We start from the raw sequence: 23,469 nt of genomic DNA, 5'->3' as shown, positions 1-23,469 counted from the left end.
TTGCTGGCAAAGCTCTCTGTATTATTGGTTGATGGTCTCCAGTGCTGATCCAGAGCTTCACCATTGATTTGTCGAATTTGCTCTTGACCTGTGGACTGAAGCATTCAGAGAACTCTTGAAGAATGGCAAGTAGCTTCTTCTGTTGTTCCTTAGTGATGTCTGGTGAGACCAACCTAGAAGATCTTGTCTCATAGTGGTAGCGCTAATTTCGCCCACAGACTCAGCATGGGAGGTTTCTATGACGCTCAGGTGTTCTTCAATTAACGGCTCAGCATTTGCTACGCACATGCGTCTTGGAAGGATCTGTGGTTCTTGGCGACACAATTCAACGAATCCGTTCTTAAACGAGATGACAGAGGCTGGCATGACCAAGCTATTCTTCAGTGGTATGCTTCTCTTACATTCCACTACAAGATCCATGGGCTGATGCATGGCATGACACATGAAAGGTACCTTTCTACAGCTGACCGCAGGAATGATCACTTCATCCAGCACACATAGTCTCGGATGCGCATCTTCCTGTCCACAGTATCTCACCTCATCTAGCATAATCTTCAAGTGATCACAATCTATAATTGCCTGAGAAGCTTTCAAACAGTCCCATAATGCCATGACTACACTCTCGGAAGACGATGAATTCTAAGGCCTGTGTATGGCCACTTATACCCACACGAATGGTACATCTTCCTGTAGGTTTTATATATTTCCCATTAGCCACCTTCAGCAGAGATGTTTCGCTGTCAACGAATACGGTTTTCTGTGACTGGCGATGGTACTTCTCCGAAATGACTGAATATGATGCTTCAGAGTCCACAAGGGCTTGGGCTGGTCGGCCATCCATGAGGATATCGATGTAGTTTCCTATCATTTTTGTAGTGATCAACGGCGGAGGATTTTTCTCTTCAGCAGCCTCACCTCCAAGGAAAGGTCGCACCCTTTAGTTTTCCATGTTGCAGTGGCTAGGTGATGGGCTGGAGCTCCTAAATGGCGATGGAGACCTCGATCGGCCTTTTGGGGAGTGTCCTCTCCAGCGGTTAGCTTGCGGCAATGGTGACCTACGTCGTCCTGTACCCACATCTTCTTGTTCATCTTCATCGTCCCGGAGTTGGCGTCAGCTAAGATCGGTCTGCTGTCTTCTGGTGCGGGCATCACCAAATATCCGCCACCTTTCTTGACTACAGTGCACCACATGTCCTGGTCGTCCACAGTGGAAACACACTGGTTGGTTATCCTGGGTCCTCCAGACGTCAGTCTTCCTTGGTGCCCAAACAGGTTCCTCATGTAGCATTGTAGGAAGGTAACTCCGCCTGAGTCTCAAGTTTTTCACCATTTTAAAGGGAAATGAAAGATGAGAGATTGGCTTCAATGTGGGTTCCACTTCCTCCCTTATGACCTCTTGAAGTGTCTCGGTTTTTTGCTCGCCTTGCAATCCAAGTGCTTTCTGAACTTCCTCTCTCACTATATGATGAATTACACTTGTGAAATCTGTTGCTTCCTCCATCACAGACATCGATACGATGTTTGGAAGCCGTTCAAACTTCTTGCATGAAATTCGTTTTTGATGCATTGTCTTGATATACTGGCACCATTTTATGAAGTCGTCTGCTGTCGGAACCTCCTTCAGGAGTAGGGCCTGATACATGTTCTCAGCAACACTCTTTTTATTATCTATGATAATGATCAAAGCAGACGAAATGAATGCTGGGGTGATTGCCAATATCGGAGACCCCTGGCAGTAGTGACAATATGAGGGGGAAAAATGAATTGAAGTTTGTGTTGGGGAGGGCACTCAGCTTAGGTACTTTGTGCAGCAATGTCGATCATACTGTGGTGGGGTAATGGTTAGCATTTCTACCTAGAAAGTAAGAGTCCCGGCCGCAGCACAAATTTTAATTCATTTCGTGTGCTTCGATCATTATCGTAGATAATAAAAAGAGACTTAAATGTCTCAGGGAAACATTTAATTATAAGATCTATTTGAGTGAGATTGTTTAAAGTATTTGAGAATGGAGATGTTTACATGTCACAATGGATAACCGGGATGGTGAGTTAGAATAGTCTCTGTGTGACACAACATAGTCATCACTTGGTAATCGGATGCTCACCATAATTTCTTGCAGCTCAAAGCATAAGTTAACTGCTTGACCAAAGATTGCCATGAAATAGGTGTTACGGTGAGTTTGCTAAGCATCTGGAACCACTGGATGCTATTCACCAAACGCCCGTACACCCAATTCTTGAAACTGACAGACAGGAACTCAGCCTTGCACCACAGTGGACACAAGCTTCTTGCAAATTCAAATGCCGAGATCAAATCGGGTTCTGTGCATCGTGCAGAGATAACTTTTTCAATGAGAAGTCTTCAAGCCTAAAACTCAATCCCACAGGATCCGCAGTGACCAAAAACACAATGTCACAGTGTCCACTCAAGTGTTCACACTGCTCAACTGTCCATTACTTTGAGAGCACTTCCTGATTGTGACAGTGCTTAAAAATGCTGGCCCACAGACCTGCCCACTGCAGGCAACAAACTGCCTGAGAAGCTATTGCAGCCAGCACGGCTAATAGTGAGCGGGAACCATTGCTATCAACACATGCCTGCACGGCCCGAAAGTGAGCCAGAAAGGGACTCCATTTTGGATTTCTGTCATTCATTATAATGTTGCTTAATAAAATCAATCAAAAAATAAACTTTCTGATGAAATGTTGGTGCTGTACCAGGATACAAATCTGGAAATGTGCTTGCTGTATGCAACTGTTACCAACTGAGCTATCCAGCTCACACCTACAGCTTCCATCTGTCATTATCCTCACCTAACTTTTCAAACTCAGCAGAGACTCTCCTGTTTATCTGGAAGGAAAGATGTGGGAAAACAGATAAGCAACAGCCATTGCCAGCTTTAGGAAAAGTCTGGAAGTGAAACGAATGTGGCACACAAATGTAATCTTACAGAGTTTTAATATTGTCACAGAAGAAGCTGAGTAGCACGATGGTATAGTGGTAATGATACTAAACTGTTGCATGGAGGGCCGTGAGTTCAAAACTCACCTGGACTGTACATTTTTTATTTCTATATTCGGTTCAAGTACATTCTACAAGTATCCATAAATGTCAAGAATCATTGTACTGGAATGTTCTGTAGCTGTATATATACTGTATGTGTTCTGGCCAGAGGCAGTTCGCTCCGCGCTCTTGTATGTGCAAGTGCTGAATAAACCTTCGTTAAGTGAAGTTAGTGTTTGTCATTCATCTAATTACACCTTCTTCTATGTGACATTATTCTGGTGGAGGCACTGGTTATTGGAACATGTGATAGCGCACATTATCGACAACCCAGGCCAAGACAGAGCCACCATTTACGTGGCGAGAAACCCGAGTTCGAGCCATATTCAACAGATCGCAATCTATCAGAGACAGAAGAAGAAGAGGATATTATGATTACAGCAACTGTGTGCTGCCACATGAGACATCCTTCTGGGTTTTCTGGTGATGATGGCCAAGATCCAAACAAGTGGCTGAAGGTATATGAGTGTATAGCCAAATTTAACAAATGTGATGACACCGTGTGTTTGACTAACTTATTTTTCTATCTGGAGGGCACTGCTAAGCAATGGTATGAGAACAAAGAGGAGAAGTTCACAAGCTGGGAAATATTACAGGCAGAACTGCGCAAGTATTTCGGCGACACAGAATGACAAAAGTGCAAGGCTGAAGATAAATTAAATTGCAGGTCATAGCGTCCACAAAAAACTACAGCATACTACATTCAAGACATCTTGGAGCTGTGTAAAATAATGGATCCTAGAATGAAGCATTCCTACCTAGCAAACAAGAAGACCCAGGTTCGAGTCCCAGCTGCAGCACAAATTTTAATTCACTTTGTCTGCTTCGATCATTATCGTAGATAATAAAGAGACTTAAATGTCTCAGGGAAACATTTAATTATAAGCTCTATAAGATCACCAAATGGTACAAGGATGTCCCATTACGTCCAATGCTGGGGTGCTTGCCAATATCAGAGAACCCTGGCAGTAGTGACAATATGTAAGGGAAAAATGAATTGAAGTCTGTGTTGGGGAAGGCATTCAGCTTAGGTACTTCGTGCAGCAATGTTGACCTACACCTATAGCACCGCCATTAATAAGTTTTTTATGTGGTGTTGAAGAAGCTGTACGAAGTCTTCCTTTGGATGCTGCAAATGAAATAAGAAGGGAAACTTGCCGTGCTCTGTTGAAGGCTCCTACTCAACGCAGTAATTTAACCTCTGCAGAAAGGTTATGAAATCTGAGAGAGGACCCTGACGTAGTGGTATTGAAAGCTGACAAATGTAATGCAACTGCTTTGTTACCTATAAGAGGATTGATTACGATCCTACAGGATGTGTACAATGGAAAACTTCAGCACTATTAAATTCCTCATCGTTACCGCAAGAGCCCATCAAGAGGTTAAAACTACATGGTTGTGTACCTCCAAGACTGTATGGCCTTCCAAAGGTTCATAAAGAGGGTCTTCCTCTGCGACCAATAGTGAGCAACACTGGAGATCCTACATATGATTTAGCTAAACATCTCGCTTCCTTACTAAGACCTTTTGTGGGCAAGTGCTCACATTACATACGAAACTCAGCTGATTTTATCGATAGACTGAGGGCTCTTCATCTTAGCAGTGTAGACCTTCTAGTAAGTTTTGATGTGGTCTCACTTTTTACAAAAGTGCCTCTTGCAGTTTCTTTGACACTGATCGGTAACATGTTTCCTATTGATATCACTGCTTCGTTCAGGCATGCTCTTTCCTCAACTTATTTTATGTTTAATCAAAAATTTTTTGAACAGACTGACGGTGTCGCCATGTGTAGCCCCCTGTCTCCTTTGGTGGCAAACCTTTTTATGGAGGATTTTGAGGCGAGAGCGCTTGAATCAGCTGCCCTGAAACCAACAGTTTTTTGGAGGTATGTGGATGACACTTTCATAGTGCGGCCTCATGGAGAAGATAAATTAATGGAGTTTCTTCATCACCTTAACTCCATTCATAGCAACATCCGGCTCACAATGGAAATAGAGAAAGACGGTTGTTTGCCTTTCTTGGATGTCCTAGTTTGAAGGAAGAATGATTGTTCTCTAGGGCATTCAGTTTACTGGAAACCCACTCATACTGATTTATACCTGCAAGCATCGAGTTGCCAACACCCATTGCAAACCATGAGTTTGCTTAAAACACTTGTTCATAGAGCTCATACTGCCTCGGATCTAGATAGCTTACCTCAAGAACTCGACCATCTAAAGACAGTATTCAGTGAAAATGGGTATTCCATCCAGCAGATTAACAGGGCACTAACAGTTAAAACCAAGGAGCAGGAAGTGAATAAAGAGGAGAACATACCGGAACAATCTTTAGCTTATCTTCCTTTTGTTGGCGGCACTTCATTTAAAATAGTAAGAATCCTCGGAAAATTTCAGGTAAAATTGGTTTTCCGCCCACCATCGAAGACTGGGGACCTTGTGGGATCAGTTAAGGACAATCTGTTACTACGAAAGGCCGGAATTTACAAGATAACGTGCCAATGTGGTAAGGCTTACATAGGACAAACCACACGCACCGTGAAAGAACGCTGCACTGAACATCAACGTTACACCCGCCTTTTGCAGCCAAACAAGTCCGCTATTGCTGAACATTGTATTTCTACTGGACATTCAATGGAGTATGAGAAAACAATGATTTTGTCCACAGCAACATCTTTCTAGGACTCCATTATTAAAGAATCCATAGAAATACGACTGGCAGAAAATCTGTTAAACTGTGACAGTGGCTACCAGCTGGACAGTGCATGGAATCCCATCATTTGCTCTAATCAAAGACGACAGAGTGCGCCGACGGCCGTGGCAAACAGCAATGCAGAGGGTAACTGAGTTCCGCTATTCCACCAGTGAGGGTGCTGCCGGTGGGCAGTGTGGTTCATCTATCAAGTTTTCGAAGCATGCGCAGAATAGTTACAGTACGCTATATATTGTGGAACGGAGGACGTTTTCGCCAGTCTGCGACGGCTCACCTGAAGATGACTGTCAGGTGCCCAGTTGAAATATCGTGCAAAGTATTGAACGACGACTGGCTGCAAGCCCGAAATTTGTTTGAACAATGTTGACCATCATACTGCAGTGGTGTAATGGTTAGCATTTCTGCCTAGCAAGCAAGAAGACCCGAGTTGGAGTCCCGGCCGCAGCACAAATTTTAATTCATTTCGTCTGCTTCGATCATTATCGTAGATCTCACTCAAGTTATGTTTCTGTGAATGTGTGTGACTAAAACTAGTGGTGCTTGAGTAGTTTGACTAAGTCTGTCATTTTGTTCGGAACCAGTGCTTCATGCGCAATGTTCGCTTTTTTCGAAGATATTTACAGTGTGTATTTGTGTTGTAAATGCAACTTGTTAGTCAGTGGTTCATATATTATAGGATAGCTTGATGTATCTGTTGTTTATCTTGTGGGTGCAACTAATAAGGCCTTGGTACGATAAATACCTTTGCTGAGAATGTCTGTCTCTCTAGTGGCTATCGCCATCCACAGTTAGATGAAAAAAGAGAAATTGCTTGGCTCTGCAACTCCAGCTTGTATCATATTTTGAATTTAATGTTATTCTGCTTACTTAGAATCAGTGGTCTTACTTCTAATTATCTGCAAACAGCCATTTTATAATGGATGGCTGATGTTAATGACCTGTGAGCTACCTTCAATATGCTTTTGAAACTTGTAATGTGGAATATGCAGGTTAATTTTATAGATTTGTGATTTGATTAGACCTCTGTGCTAAGCATCTATCTTTTTTTTCCAATTAATGTTGTTCTCAAAAAAAAAAATTGTTTTTAAATTTCATTCAGTCATTTTTGAAAGTTATGTAATATCTGCCAACAGTTGTGTTGGAAATTTAATTAATTCTGGGGGCAGCTGCTCAGATTATCTTGGCTCATTTTCTTTGTTTTAATAAATTGGTTTGTTTTTTTAATAAGTATGTTAATAAATTTGCGGCCCAGTATCATTATACTTAAGACCAGTTCCCTACCACATTCCAACTTTTACCATCAAATTCAACCACTTTTTCTATTTTTCTGAGTATTTATCTCGTCGAACAGGATTTGTGGTTTTTCATGGTTTGAAACTTGGCAATTTTACTTTACTTTAAATTTTTGGCAGGACGCCATTTCTGCTGCTACAGTCATCAACTAACCTCAGGGAGCTGAGCTGTACACAGTATTTATCTGTGAGTCGTGTAAACTTTGTTCTGTGTGTTAAAACACAATAACTGTTTGTATACATCTTTGGGGTTCTGACTGGGAACCAGCTCAGCATTTGCCTAAGTGGGAGTGGTAAATGGCCTAAAAACCAAACTTACACTGGCCAGCCTACCTTACTAATGACCATTAATCTGCAAAACAGATTCGATCCTTGTCTGGCTCACCACCTCATTTTGCAAGCTTGTACACTGTTGTTAAGATATATGAATCGATCCATCAGAATTGAACCAATAAATGTGGTAAATATGTGCTCAACCTATTTTTCTATTTAAAAATAAATGTAGATTATATTAATGAGTTTAAACTGGACTAACTGTAAGCAAAAAGGAAGGAAGGAAGGAAGGAAGGAAAGAGAAGGTGATGTAGAAATTCAGTCATGTCCTACTCAAATTCACTATAGCAGGTATTCACACTAAGTGAAGGAAACTACGGAAAGCCTAGCTCTGAATGTCCAGATAGGGATTTGAACCACCAAGCCAGAAATGAAAGGAATTATATGTTTTCTGCACTTTGATGTGACTAAAGCAGCAGAGATTGTTCACTGTAAGCAACTGCAGAGTGGTGATAGCTGTCCTAGTGAATGAAAAATTGACTGGCCATGTATCTTTCTGCTATGAAGAGAGTTCAAGAAGCCCACCCATTTCAAAACTACACAGCAAAACCAAGAAAACTGAGCAAATGATTAACCATGATCATCCTGTCAGAATTACGATACTGTGAACAAGTTGAACAGTCACAGCTCAGCATTTGCAAACGTCAATGAATCTCTGCACTTTTGAAAAATTTGTGCCTTTTGGGTACCATATCAACTGACAAACATTAACCAGTGGGAACACTTAGAAATATCTAAATCACATATTAAGCACTCTGAAGTGGAAGGAGAAGATTTTCTCAGCTGCACAGTAACCACTGATGAGAAACTGGACAATCACTACAAACTACAGAGTATAGTGCAGAAATTTACATCTTCACCTACAGCAAATAAGATCAAAGAGCAAGCTTTGGCAAGAAACATGGTTAGACATTGTTTTGAGATATGAATTTTCACTCCTGATCAATTGCAATCCTAAAGGGCAAACAGTGAATAGTAGCAGATACTGTGAGATCTGAAAGCGAAAACAAAAACGAAAAATATGGAAGCTTCGGAAAGGTGTAATTTTTGCAGCATAAAGAATACCCTCACAAACAGCTGGGAAAACAATCCAGTGCATTTAAGAGCTGGAGTCTGAGTTTCTGTGGCACTCATCATAGAGTATTGATCTAGCTACAAGTGAGTTTCACATTTTTGGTCCAATGAAGAAGAAGCATCTGCATAAATCCCAGTTTTTGCTAGAGGATGAGGTTGTCAAGTCGGTTCAAGAGTGCATGTAGATGGTGCCACAAAGCTTCGTCCAGGATAGAATTAGGAAGCTTTTCAAGAGATGGACAACAAACATACAGAGTGAGGGAGATTCTGTAGACAGATAACATTGCTTGCAACTTTATTATCTCAATAAAAAGTGTTGTTATAAAGACTGTCTTTTCTTTTTGGCTTATCCATGTACAGTCGGAGCTGAGTGGTTGGTATGGCTGACTTCCGTGCGGAGAACCCAGATTCATTTCCTGGGACTGCCAGAGATTTTCCTTGGTAGGAGGACTGGAACGGGGTGCATTCAGGTTCATATGCCAATTGAGGAGCTACTTGACAACTTAGTAGTGGCTCCAGGTCATAAAAATTAACTATTGAAAGAGCAGTATGTTGACACCACACCCCACTGCATCTGATGACTCCAATGGCAGAGGATGATGCAGCAGTAAGTTGGTACTGGTGGGCCTGTTAGGGCATGTGGACAGAGTTTGTACATTGTACTATACTCATTTCTTCGCTGTTTGTCATTTTCCTTCATTCCCAACACATTATTGTACATAGCAGAATGGTCAAGTTTTTCTGACATCTCATACAAGAGTGCATTTTCATCAAGCATTATCTTGTACATCTAAGATACACACTGAGTAGTTTACATGACATTTATGGGGTTGGACCACGAGAGCTATACTGACTCGAACGTCACCATATCGACTCTATATCAAAGACTGAAAATTCATTTAGACTGCATCTCTTGCAGTTCCAAAAGGAGAAAATAACGAACAAATTAAAGCAACACAGCTTAGAGCATCACTGAAAAACAACTGCAAAACAATGTGTTGCCTGCTGACACTCAATGTATTTATGTTTTAATAACTGAATCAATAATGAGTGAGGGTGTGAATCAGACAGCCACAGAAGCTAGAATATATCCTCTGCGGATAGGGATGAAACAGTTTTCTGCAAGAAATAAATTGAAGCCTAGCAAAATAGACCAGATTATTTTAACAAGTGTATTCACACATTTGGCTCCCAGAACTGGACTTGAAACACCAACGAAGAAACTCTGATAAAATTGTTGTGTGTTTGGTAGTTTGTTTTAAAAGATGCTAAACTAAACAAGTTGACAGTTTCCAAAAAGGCATACATATATAATTAAGTATCAGAATTAAAGCAGACAGTTGTTTATTCAGAGCAAACAAGGATTCATAACATTACACAGTGAATAATGCTGCAAAGCGTACAGGAGTATTTTCAAACAATAGTGCTGCTCAACATTTAATTGTTGTGTTATGCAGGGCATTGGCATATAGATATGTAGTATGTGGCAGTGCTCCACTTGTAATGATACTGGAGCATACGCTCTTTCTTGGACACAAACATGACAGTGCTGTTACCCTGGCCAGGTATTCAGTTTGCTGGGTAGTAGCTTAATAACACGAAAAATAATATTGCATTGTTCACTTAACTTCTCAACACTTTTCACTTCTCCTACCACACAAACTTGTAGATTGCTTTAGGACCAAACCATGCTGCCATGCTTTTTTGACATCCCCAGGCCGTGCCATCTGTCTGTCTGAAGAACTGATTAGCGAAATGAGCCTAGAAAATTGGTGAGACTTTAGTGTTAAGCACTAGTGTCTAGTGTGTTATGATCTTCTCATGAAAAGTGTACCGTATATACAGGATGTCTCTGCTAAGAGTCGTCAGGCACATTCTCTGGCATTTTGGCAGATCTCTACAGTTTCAAGTTTCCAATGTCCAGCTGGAATCAGCCCAAATAAACACCACTAATAATATCATTCCTGCGGTGCCCAGTGTCAAAGGAAAGTGAAGGTTTGCTTCCTGTTACAAATAAAATTATTTTTGAAGCAGAATTTTATGTGCCCATTTAATAGAAAGAGCCCAGTTTACTCTATTGTGATGTGTGTTTTACCAATATACAGAGTGTATCAAAAAGAATCAATCAATTTCTTAAAAAAAATCATAACTTTTATATTAGTTGAGATATGTATGTGAACTATGTACTGTTGGAAAGAGCAAACTCTCAAGTTTTACACAGTGCCCGCTAGGTAGCAGCAGTGTGTGCCCACTTCAGTTCTAATAAAAATTGCATAGTATGGATCAGCATAAACTGTTCAGCATTATTTTTGTGCTAGTCATGGTGTGGTATGAACACTTCCGAGAAACACGTTGTTTGTGTAAAGGCAAATCGCCAGGCCATCCCTAAGTGTCTGACACAGACATAGAATGCATCCACCATAGTTTCACAAAGAGTCTGCAGAAATCCATTCATCATGCAGCTTGACACGTTAACATGTCCCCATGTCCATCTGGCATATGTTGCATTGGCGTTTACACATGAATCCATACAAAACTCAGCTTCAGCAAACTCTCTGTGAAGGTCATACACGACGACATGTAGAGTTCTGTAATTTCGTTCTTGGCAAGATGGAGGATGACAGTTTTCTTCCACACTTCGTGTTTAGTGATGAGGCAATACTCCATTTAAATGGAAAGGTGAAGTGTCACAATGTCAGAATACAGGGTGCGGAACAACCACATGAAGCTGTACATCTTGGGAGGGATTCTCCAAAATTTAATATCTTTTATGCAGTTTCATGTGAGAAGATGTATAGTCCATTTTTCTTTGTCGAGAACACTGTTACAGGAAGCACATATCTCGATATGCATCAGAATTTTCTTTTCCCACAGTTGGAGACTGATTCAAACAACTTCATTTACCAACAGGATGGGGCACCGCCAGACTGGCATCTGGAAGTGCAGGAATTTTTAAATCAAAGGATTACTGAACAATGAATCTGTTGCACTGGACCAAATGATTCAGCCTTACATTACTGGCCTCCAAGGTCACTGGACCTGACTGTATGAGATTATTTCTTGTGGTGGTTTATAAAAGACTCTGTTTATGTGCCTCTGTTACCAACAACAATGGCTGAACTGGTACATCGCGTAACAGCAGCTGTGGAAACTATAACTCAAGACATGCTCGCTGCAATGTGGGAACAATTTTAATACCAATTTGACATATGCCATGCATCCCAAGGGGGGGCATATTGAACACCTATGGAAAAGAAACTTTTTGAGTGTCCCGTTCATCAAAAAACAAAATTCACTGTATATGTTTATTAGTTTCAGAAGTACAGACATGCCAAATTGAATAATTCTTTTTGATACACCCTGTATATTAGCAGGGACACTAAAAACTGAATAATAACCAACACTCCAGCAACAATGGCACTGTTCTGGTCTGCAATGACTGCTACCACCAAACATGTAGCAGTACTGAGTAGTAGCTGGATTGCCATTTATTCTCCGTCTTTTACTGTTCCTTTTAATATGAATAAATGAAGCAGATATTGATCTAGACTACTTTGGGAGCATCCATCAAATGGGCATGTAAGGCTCTGATTTAAAAATAATTTTGCTTGTGATGGGAAACAAACTGATGCTTTCTGTTGCCAGTAGGTGTCCCATGAACGATATAATGAGCAGTAATTGTTTGAGCTAACTCCAACTTCACAATGCAAAAATGACAAATGAAAAATGAAGTCACCAATAACTGCCAAAACACCAGAAAAAATGTGCTTGATGACTCTTAGGAAAGACAAATGATATAATGTGATAGATGTGTGTCAGTTGTCACTTTTTTTTTTTTTTTTTTAACTCATCCATTCTCTAAGTACTTTTTCAGTGCCTATTACACATAATTTAATATTTTACTTTGACTGTGCAACTTGTATTGTTAAATATTTTGAAATAAAAGTTGTTTGGCTCTGTCTCTGCTTTGTCTTAGGGGATTCTGTTCACTGTACCTGTGTGCTTTTCTTAAATAAAATAATACATCATTCCTGATGTATGAATCAGATTAAGCAATGTTAGGTCGAATATAAGTGCAGTAACCTAAATAATGTTCCCCACATACAATTTTTAAAGTTGAATAATAACAGTTTATTCTGATTTGTCACACGCTGAATGCAGGTGGGTGATTAATCTCATAACTGGAGTTAAGTGGATTTAAATAGCTCGAGCCCCAAACATACTGTGTATTAAACTCACTGTATAATTAAGATAACCAATAAACAACATGCATCCACAACCCAAAATTGTTCAGTGTTTGGATTGACACTATACACAAAATATACAAGTTTGATTGTCACACAATAGAGTGATTCTATATGTCGATCAGTGCTGAAATAAACACAAAAGCATGTATCTCGATCACCACCCCGATCAGCATAGTTTCTTCGACTCTGCCCAAGCAATTGTGAATAAGCAAGAAGGCTGCAATCTTTTTATAAGTTCAGACCACCCTACCACGGAAAAGCCATGCATCTCCATCACTTAGCAACTGAGCTGTCACCAGGCTTAATTACAAGTTTTTCACAATAATCCAATCTTAAAACTAGATGTGTCATCAAAAGTGCACAGAAAAGTGAATAAAATAACACATTACACTTTACTCTACATTAAGTACCTTGCCCACAAAAAAAAAAGCAGAATAAATATATATTTTAGTTGCAGCGATCAATTTCAGTCTTTGCTCTCTGTGCCTTGTATAATTATTTCACACACATGATGGCACCTCTTCCTTACAGAAACGATCTGCTCCTTTCACTGCTGCAATCAGAGTTCACAACTATCTAACCATATTTGTATTATGTCCAAAATTACACAAAATGTTGAATAATCAATTAAAGTTGACAATGAAACACACAATTCTTATAACCTAAATGTTGTAGGTGAGGCTTTCATACATTTGCCAAATTTACTGTCATGTTGATTGTGAATTGTTTTGGCTTATTAATTAAACTGACTCTAATTAAGTGTCCAATTAGACTGCCTCTCACTGGTTAGTTACATATGCAGGACATGTATCTGTACGTATACGTATATTTATGCAGGGTGTCCCAGGAGGAATGATCAATATTCAGGGATTTGACAGGGACGATCATTTGAAGCAGAAAACCTCATATGGACATATGCCCTATTCCATGTGGTTTCTGAGATTTAATGTACATTGTTATTTATTTTCTACATTATTCAATACATTGTCAGGTTTACACATGTATCGCACTTAGTAAATATTACAACATATGGTTTACAAAGTAGCTACTGCAAAATATGTATTTTTAACAAATTTATCTCTAAGCATTATTGTACACATCACATTACGGCTGTTGTTTAGTCCCCAAAAAATCAGTGTCAACTTCAGTGCATTTGTGCACTCTTGGGAGAACGTGCTGTGTTGCTTATCTGAGTGCTTCTGCACATTCCCTAACGAAAGGAGCAGCATCCATTATGCGACCAAGCAGTTCATTTCACATATTCACCTTTCATTGTACACCTCAAACTTCATTCAACCACATAAACAAAAATCTAATGGCATATGGTCTGTTGACCTTGGTGGCCAGTTAATTGTACTACCAGAACCGATCCAGCAATTAGGGTAAGTGTGGTTGAGCTGTTCTCTCAGATATCTGGTAAAATGTGGAGGGGTTCCACCACGCTAGAAGTACATCGCAAGCCATGTGACCAAAGGAATGTCCTAAGTTTTTCAACAAACAAATTTTCCAAAAAATGCAAGTGATTGTGTCCTATCACCCATTCTTGTAAAACGACTGGACCTAGCTACATTAAATGTGTTCCACCTCGGAAAGCATTCACAATAGGGTGTATGCCTATAGGAAGTCTTTTTGTTTCAACTGAGCATCCTGTCAGGCCTCTGAATATTGACCCTTCCTTCTGGGACACCCTGTATAGATCAATCGACATCTATCATTGAGCACTGCAGACTGACAGGTCAATCTCTTTTGGATATAAAATTACAATTTTATGCATTGCTTATTGAAAATCCGTTACAGAAACTTACTTCACTCTACACCTAGCCATACACATCACTTTCAGAGAATGTCCAAGGTTGCCCCAAGTGAAATTCCCTGATATTTCCCTGATTTCTAAACAAGTTTTAGCATTTTTTCCTGAGACATTTTGAGATCTCAAGGTTGAATAAAGACATAAGTTGACAAAAAAATTTAGGGACTACTGTATTTCTAAATGTATGTGCAAAAATCTTAAGTACTAACATCAACATCTTTTAAATAAACTTTTTTTTCGGTGGAGAAAGCAAGCCAAATGGTATGTGTGCTTCATTAAGAACACTGATGATATTTTATTTCAATAAAACGAAAGACATTTGATGACAAAAATACACATTTCCTTGGAGTTGCAAGACATATTTAAAATTCCTTCATTTATTTCAGAAATAACTTTAAAAAAAAAGTGGACCCCTTGAAAGAAGGGCATAAGGCAGAGAAGAGTTGTGTAAACCACTTGTGTGACTGGCAATAAAATGTTCATTCTACTATGTTCATTGTTAACAGTTACTATTCACTATGTTACATCTATTACTCGTATTTTAGCGGAATTGTATGTTTGCGTGTTTAGCTGAGTGGTAACATTTTTGCCTACCATGCAGGAGGCCCGGGTTCGATTCCCGGCTGGCTTGGAGATTTTTCTCTGCTCGTGGACTGGGTGTTGTGTCGTCCTCTTCATCATTTCATGAAAACCTACACGTATGTCACCCAAAGTGGTGTCACCTGATCAAAGACTTGCAACCAGGCGGAAGAACGTGCCCAGATGGGGCCTCCCGGTCATCAGTGCCACATGATCATTTCATTTTACATGTATTGTGTGATTTTTTTATTGAAAAACATATGAGTACATAGCGTACAAACTGCCAGCGACTGCCACAATTTTCTTCTGCTTATTATTTTCAATACTTTCTAATATATGTACTACTTTCAAAGTGCCAAATGCACTAGAATAAATAAAATGACTATAAAATGCCACACTGGACAATGTACTTCGGGGTGAGACAGTCGAAATTCCTGAAATCCACCACCCATGCCTTCTGGCACGCTGAGGAGCACCGTAGTCCTGGGTCCATGGATAAACCATGAAAATGCACTCATTATGTCACACACAAACAGACCTGGCCTGTGGGCAGATCAGTGAGACTAGATCCGACGAGTAGAGCCTGCACATTAGTGGGAAACAATGGGCTTCAGACTGGCAGGCCCAATCCATTACACACACCCAGAAATGGCCTGTGGCTTTGGCTTGTCATGGAAGTCCACTCGTGTCACAGACATCATGTTGATGAAATCAGACCGTGGTGACCCACCCATGCAACAGATAAAAAAAACTAAACTCCTCCCGAACAGGCCGTGAAGGGCCAACGGTACCGATCGGCCGCTGTCTCATCTTCAGCTCATAGGCGTCACTGGAAGCGGATGTAGAGGGGTATGTGGTCACCACACCGCTCTCCCGGTCGTATGTCAATTTCCGAGACTGGAGCTCAATCAAGTAACTCCTCAGTTTGCTTCACAAGTGCTGAGTGCACCCTGCTTGCCAACAGCACTCGGCAGACCGGATGGTCACCCACCCAAGTGCTAGCCCAGCTCGACAGCGCTTAACTTCGGTGATCTGACGAGAACCAATGTTACCACTGTGGCAAGGCCGTTGGCCATCCAACAGGTAACTTGTGTGAATACTCTGACAATCAGTACTAATGAGGATAGGTAACAACTCATCATGAAGATGATTGCTGAGTCGCAGACAGACACGTAGAAAAGACAGTCACACTTTCATAACTAAATTTTTGGCTTTAGCTTTTGTCAGAAAACAAGAGCATACTCAGACACAGCTCATGCACACATGACAGCCATCTCCAGCCTCTGCGTCAACAGTTTCTGAGCATCAAATCCAAACAAACCACTCCTCACGTCTCCCTGCCTCTCGTTGGCAGCTGCTAGGCAAGCCGCAAGAAGTGGTGGCAACACTGACTGTAAGCTGAGGGGAATGGTAGGAAGGGAAGAAGCAGTAAGAATGATGGAGTAGGGAAGCAGTGCACGTACTCAGCTGTGCCCAGTCTACGACAATGCATGACATCTCAGTAAACAAACCATTTCATCTACTGAGGCAGAAACGAGATTTTTCCAGTTTATTTTTCCCAAATTTCCCTGATATTGCCTTGATTTCCCTGACACATTTGATATTCCCTGATTTCCAGAACTTGTGGTAAACCTGATATCTATATATCCATTGAATCATCTCTTTCTCCTCTTAAAGATGTTACACTGTGTTTTACTGTCAATAATACGGTTTGCACTTCACATATGTGAACGTGTACAGTGCTAAAGTTTTCTTTGTGAGGACTACTGGGCAGGCACAACATCACATTTGGACAGCGTGTGTAGCTCAACAGTTCTGCATGCTCCCAGGCTCGCTGTGTGGAGCCACCAAAACCCTTCTGCTAGCCATCAGTACAGTGCCAACTGGCCTCTGCGCACCTAAACCAAACAATGCCAATGATCAAAATCAGGCACTTCTGCTCTCTACAGTATGTTGTGTTATAATACCTTCACTTACCTTCATCTATCACACAGTGAATACAATAAGGGAAGTAGCACCAAAATAAACCATTGCACTATTAGAGAGCCATACAGTAGTAAGCAAAACTACATAAAAATGAAAGTGTAGTATTCTAGGCATTGGCAAAGTCAGCATCCATGGCACTTTTTTGACACCTTACAAACAACACATGTATAAATTTGTGGAAGTAACACTCTTAAAAGCAAATCAAACAACATGTTTTATTGTACACTACAAAAAATCCATGTATTTAGATAACACTACCCATCATTGCTTTGCTCTTAACTGGTCTACTGTAGCTCCCAACTGTCATTTTCACACTAGTTACAGGGAGGGTAGACTACAACATCACTGCTACTAACACGGTTAAAGAAAGATTCAGAGACATGACACGACATTCCCTGTGTTGACTAGGTGATCAAATACACCACTATTAAATGAAACACTTATTACTGGCTGAATTTTCACCACTGATTCCTTCTTCAATTCTGTTTCAACTAGCAAGTCATTCTTCACCTCCTCCACATTCCTAGAGTAGAAATCTTTGTAAGAGTGCCCCACAGTTTACCTAAATGCACTAGCTTCTGCAGTTCAGCCTGGCAAAAGTCGCACATACTCTCATGATTACTACTATGGTAATGCCCATTCAAGAAAGCGTTCTACAACTGCAGATGCTTTCCTACCCCAGTAATAATGTGGCATATAAGTAAGAAATATTTGGTGTAGGAATTAAAATCCATGGAGAAGAAATAAAAAGTCTGAGGTTTGCCGACGACATTGTAATTCTGTCAGAGACAGCAAAGGACCTGGAAGAGCAGTTGAGCAGAATGGACAGTGTCTTGAAAGGAGGGTATAAGATTAACATCAACAAAAACAAAACAAGTATAATGGAATATAGTCGAATTAAATAAGGTGATGCTGAGGGTGTTAGATGAGGAAATGAGGCACTTAAAGCAGTAAAGGAATTTTTCTATTAGGGGAGTGAAATAACTGATGATGATTGAAGTAGAGAGAATATAAAATGTAGACTGGCAATGGCAAGGAAAGCATTTCTGAAGAAGAGAAATTTGTTAACATCGACTATAAATTTAAGTGTCAGGGAGTATTTTCTGAAAGTATTTGTATGGACTGTAACCATGTATGGAAGTGAAACATGGATGATAAACAGTGTAGACAAGAAGAGAATAGAAGCTCTCGAAATGTGGTGTTATAGAAGAATGCTGAAGATTAGATGGGTAAATCACATGACTAATGAGGAGGTATTGAACAGAATCAGGGAGAAGGGGAATTTATGGCACAACTTGACTAGAAGAAGGGATCATTTGGTGGGACAACATTCTGAGGCATCAAGGGATCACCAATTTAGTATTGGAGGGAAGTGTGGAGGGTAAAAATCATAGAAGGAGACCAAGAGATGAATACACTAAGCAGATTCAGAAGGATGTAGGCTGCAGTAGTTATTTGGAGGTGAAGAGGCTTGCACAGAATAGAGCAGCATGGAGAGCTGCAGCAAACCAGTATCTGAACTGAAGACCACAACAACAACATAAGTGAATGGGGGTCAAGTGCCAAAAACTGATTTATAGATAATCAACAAAATGTGTACAGCACTTATACAAAAGCAATATAAAATTTGGGGCTCACTACGTAAACACAAAAACCATATAGGTTTCTTGCCAAGTAAGTATTTTTATTCTATGTTAAGAACAAAATGACACAAAATTTGAAGAAAATGAGACATTCTGTATGCAATGACTAAGATAAATAACCATACATGTGCCATCATACCCATTTTCACTCATTTCACACAGTTCTCGTAAAACCACTTATTATGCTCTTTCTCAAATGGAATCTCTTTACCTAAATCCCTTCTCCTTTCTTCAGGCACTCTAGGTTCACAGTGTAGTGTCTCCAGCTGCATCTGTTGAAGTTTAGACGGCTTCACATTCCTCCTCAAGCTGTAATGTTCCTTGAACTCTTCAATTGCATTGAGAGTTCACCAAACTTGCATTACCCTTAGCCTTTAAGCAGTCAGTTTGATCCACTGTGCTTCTGAAATATGTCGTTGCTGGAATTCACATATTTTTCAGCAGCTGACTTTAATTGGTAAAAATACATCACTGGCCTTGGTGTTTACAATGGGATTTCACCAATAACTCACATTATCATTTTTTGGGGCTTTACCCATTATTTACTTACATTCAACATTTGTTTAACAGAAGTTTTTCAAACAAGGTGTAATCAAAAAACAACGGCACATTTTGGTTTGCTCATGACTGTGCACTTCCAAGAAGATGGCACTTAATAAACTTAATTTTAGCATAGTCTGTCATACCCTTGACGAAGTTGTCTTTGTATGAAGCTAAAAAGTCCTCGACATGATATTTGTCCTCACAACTGAAATATTTCAACTTTGGGTTCACCATAAATATGTAGCCACTCCTCACCCTCCACTTCATTACAACATTACTTAATATAGTTTTAATGAAACAGTCTTTTTCTCCCTAATTTCTGCCTCCAAAGTGACAGCAGCATACAGTTCTGTCGTAATCCCTGTCTACCTCTGTATTAACTCATCTACACTCTCTGAAATTGCTTTAAGTGCTGTCACAGTGGCGTGCAGTTGTGTTCTAATCCCTGCCTGGCTCTGTATTAACTCATCTCCATGCTCTGTCTCTGCTTTATGTGCAGACTCCATTTTGTTGCCCTGCTCTTACATCCCATCTGCACGGCATCCATCCATCCTCCAAACTCCTTCTCCATCACAGTTATTCAGTCTGCCAGCTTCTTTTCACTAGACCAACCTGAGTTTTAATCTCCTCTAACATAGATTGGGTTTTTACATCCTGATCACTGAAATGCTTTCTAAGTCTCTAATTTTATCTTTCTATCCCTTTTATCTCACTTTCCCTTCTTATTTCCTTTTCTATCCCATTAAAATGACAATTTACCACCTCAAATTGATTATCAAGTTGACCATTTTACTGTCACATTTCTGCCAGTTCCAACCCTATGCTTCCATAGTGCTTGTCCACCTTACCCTCTAATATATCCATTTTCTTCCCTCAAAGATTTATTTGGACTTCCCATATCACCTCCTATTTGATCGGACTCACACTCACTAGATACCATATTTTATGGACTGTTAAGACACTCCTTAACTTTTAAATAATTTCTTTACAATATAACATTTTTATCATTTTTATTATTAGACTCCAAAGCCACGCAAAAAAAAATTCTCAGCTAATAGAACTGAACCGATATTTAAAATCCCTGAAAATTGCCATCTGAACTTTCTTCTTCCTCTTCTTGCTCACGAGTGTTGTCCTCCTCATATATAACATGGTCTTTAGTGCCACCGAGAGCATTACTTATGTCGCACTTTTTGAAATATCTAACAACAATGTATTCTCTCACCCTTGACCATGACTGCTTCATCATTGACACACTTGTTTAATTACAAGTCATTTTTAAAGCTCCCTTCAGTGTGAATTCATGTTGGGTTTCATCCATCATCCGTTTTTTCCATTCCTCTCGCATATACACTTTAAATGATTTATTTATTGAGACATCAAGAGGCTGCAAGTGTGAAGTAAGTCCTCCTGACATACAAGCAAGCTCTATATTTGCCTGTTTCAATTTCTCTTTCACAGAATTTTTCAAATGACTACTAAGCTGATCTAGCGCAAGATGAGAACTCTTCAACTAAGCTCCTTTCCTTCTCTCCTACACTCTGTTAATCCATAATTTCATACTAGCCTCGTCCATCCATCCCTTGTCACGCATGTGAACAATAACACCTGGTGGTATTTCAGAAGGTTTTAGCATTGTTTTGCACTTGTAACTTATCATTGAATTAAGTTGATTACCATCAGCACAACATGAAAGGACAACAGTGTCGTGGATTTTTTCATATCTACTTGTCTTTATAGGTACAGTTTTAGCATCTTTCATGGCAACGGTTGTGTTACTTGGCACATCGAATGTCAGAGGGATTCCATCCATATTCACTATTTGGCTTGGTTTCATATCGGTTTTCTTTCTATGTTGAATAACAAAGTAATGAAAAGATAATATTTTCTCTTCATAGGCTACTCTTGTGGCATTTTCAGAGATATTTTGGCTTTGGTTTGCATGATAAATCCATGATGCTTCATAAACCTGTAGCACCAACCAACTCCACCCTTAAAGTCTGGTTAAGTTCCACTGTAGACCTAGCTTACGAGTGTGTATTTGATCATTTTTGTATTAATTCTGATGCCATTTTGACGGTGTCCTCGAGTCCATTTCAGTGTGTCATCATCTAGTTTTGACCATTTTTCATTCAGTCCTATATCTGCATATTTAGTCCTCCTCATTTTTATCAGTTCTTCTTTACCAGCCCACCAACTAGGAATGGTTTTTTCTGCTGGTGGAGGGTGAAAATGCCCCTCTGCTGCTCTGTTTCCATGTTTTTCTGCATATGCTATTACTTGCAATTCATAGCATGTGTAATATGAGTAACTTTTATTTTTTCCATTACAAAACCAGCTACCACTGGTAACAAAAATACTGCACTGTTACCGATAACACAAATCACTTTCAATTCAAGTTCACTGGCAGTACAGACTGAAATGGCACATCACAGGTTAGATAGTGTTCTGAGTTTGTGATATCAGGTTAGGGAGGGAGACAGTGTTAGCAAGCTTGTGAATCCACAAAACTCATGTTTGTTGCTTCAGTGCACTGCTGCTGCCAGCTGAATCTAATCTTACCAGATAGGGATAGGTTTCCAGCAGCATCGAACATTATGGCTATTTTTAAGACTGGCAGGAATTTTAAATCAAACGCTGGACATTTTTATATTAATTTCGAGTATAAGACACATCTGAACTTTTGAGGCAATTTTTCAAAGAAAAAAGTGAATCTTATAGTGTCCTTGTGTGTTGCGTGGCCATTGCTGCTATGCGATGCACGTTGCTGCTTGTGCATGGACTGCACTGCACTGCAATGGAAACTGCCTCACTACTGCTGTGCTGATGACATTCACGTATCCACAGCAAAAGGATTGAACTTTTGGCTCCTTCTCAAATAACTGGCTTTCCGCACCTACTCAACCTAACACTTGGGTCTAGCTGCCTAGCAAACTAAATCTTGGATGAGCCCCCAATTGTGTCTTCTACAGTTAAATACTTTGAAATAAAAGTTGTTTAGCTGTGTCTGTTCATTGTCTTAGACAATGCTGTCAACTGTACCAGTGCACTTTTCTTAAATAAGATAATAAATTGTTCCTGATGCATGAATCAGATTAAACAATGTTAGATTGAATATAGGTGCAGTAATCTAAATATCATTCCCCAATTTTAATTTTTACAGTTCAACAATAACAGTCTATTCTGCTTTGCCACACAGTTAATGCAGACTGGTGATTAGTCTCATCGGTAAAGTTAAGCAGATTTAAATAGCTCAGTTCCCCAATATGGTGAGTAATAAACTCACTACATACCATTACTAAAATAAGCAGAAATGCAGCACGTGTTCACAACTCAAAATTGTTCAAAGTTTGGATTGGCACTATATACAACAAATACAAGTCTGACTGTCACACAATGAAGTGATTCTTAATGTCGATCAGTGCTGGAATAAACAGAGACCCCACTAAACAGCCTGAGTCAGTGAGCGACTCAGAGTGAGATCATTAACTCTGAACCAGCTTAACAAGTAAAAATTGCAGTTACATTGAACTACTGGAGTATAAATCAGAATGCTAATCACTACAGATTTTTCCAGCTCCCCACCAAGCTACCATGCAGAATATATCCAAATCTCACAACCATCATCACAAAAAAGTGCAAGCAAGAGCAAACAAGCATGAAGGCTTCCTCCTTTTTATACGTTCAGACTAAACTACAGTAGAAAATCCAAGCATCTACCATCACATTACCAATCCCATTTACAAATCTTTTTTACAATAATTCAATCTTAAATGTAGATGCATCATCAGAAGTGCACAAATAATCTGAATAAAATAATACGAGGAGGGACCCAAAAATAACTGGAATCTAACTGTCATACAAGCACACTTTGTAGTTACACATTGTGCCACTAGATAGTGTTAGTTTGGAGTCTCCCACGTCACTCACTATGCTGGCATCAGCTGGAGTTAAGTGGTTTGTTTGTGGTGCTCTGTTGTTCACATTCCCATTTCAACCCCTCAGCGATTAATACCATGTCCAGCAAGACAGAGCACAGAGTCTGTGTGACATTTTGTTTTCTGTTTGGGAAGCTGCAGCCGAGACTATTGGGATGCTTTGGCAGGCCTTTTATTTGATGCTTTGGGGGAATCACAAGTTCTAGGAGTCGTTTTCTTGTTTCAAATCTGGCAACATGTCAATTGAAGAT

The 23,469-nt window shown here is 39.9% G+C and overlaps 1 protein-coding gene and 1 pseudogene across 1 annotated transcript in view; both read right to left on the bottom strand.

Annotated features, from left to right (window-relative positions):
• The window catches only part of LOC126455560 (U7 snRNA-associated Sm-like protein LSm11), a 130,591-nt gene that overhangs the window by 69,307 nt on the left and 37,815 nt on the right, over window positions 1-23,469 (bottom strand). The window lies entirely within an intron of this gene.
• Window positions 16,064-16,181, bottom strand: LOC126458906 (5S ribosomal RNA; annotated as a pseudogene).

The sequence above is a fragment of the Schistocerca serialis genome, chromosome 2, assembly GCF_023864345.2.
Source record: "Schistocerca serialis cubense isolate TAMUIC-IGC-003099 chromosome 2, iqSchSeri2.2, whole genome shotgun sequence".
Lineage (NCBI taxonomy): Eukaryota > Metazoa > Arthropoda > Insecta > Orthoptera > Acrididae > Schistocerca > Schistocerca serialis.
Note: the sequence above shows the minus strand (reverse complement) of the source record. Positions and strands in the feature narration are given on the sequence as shown.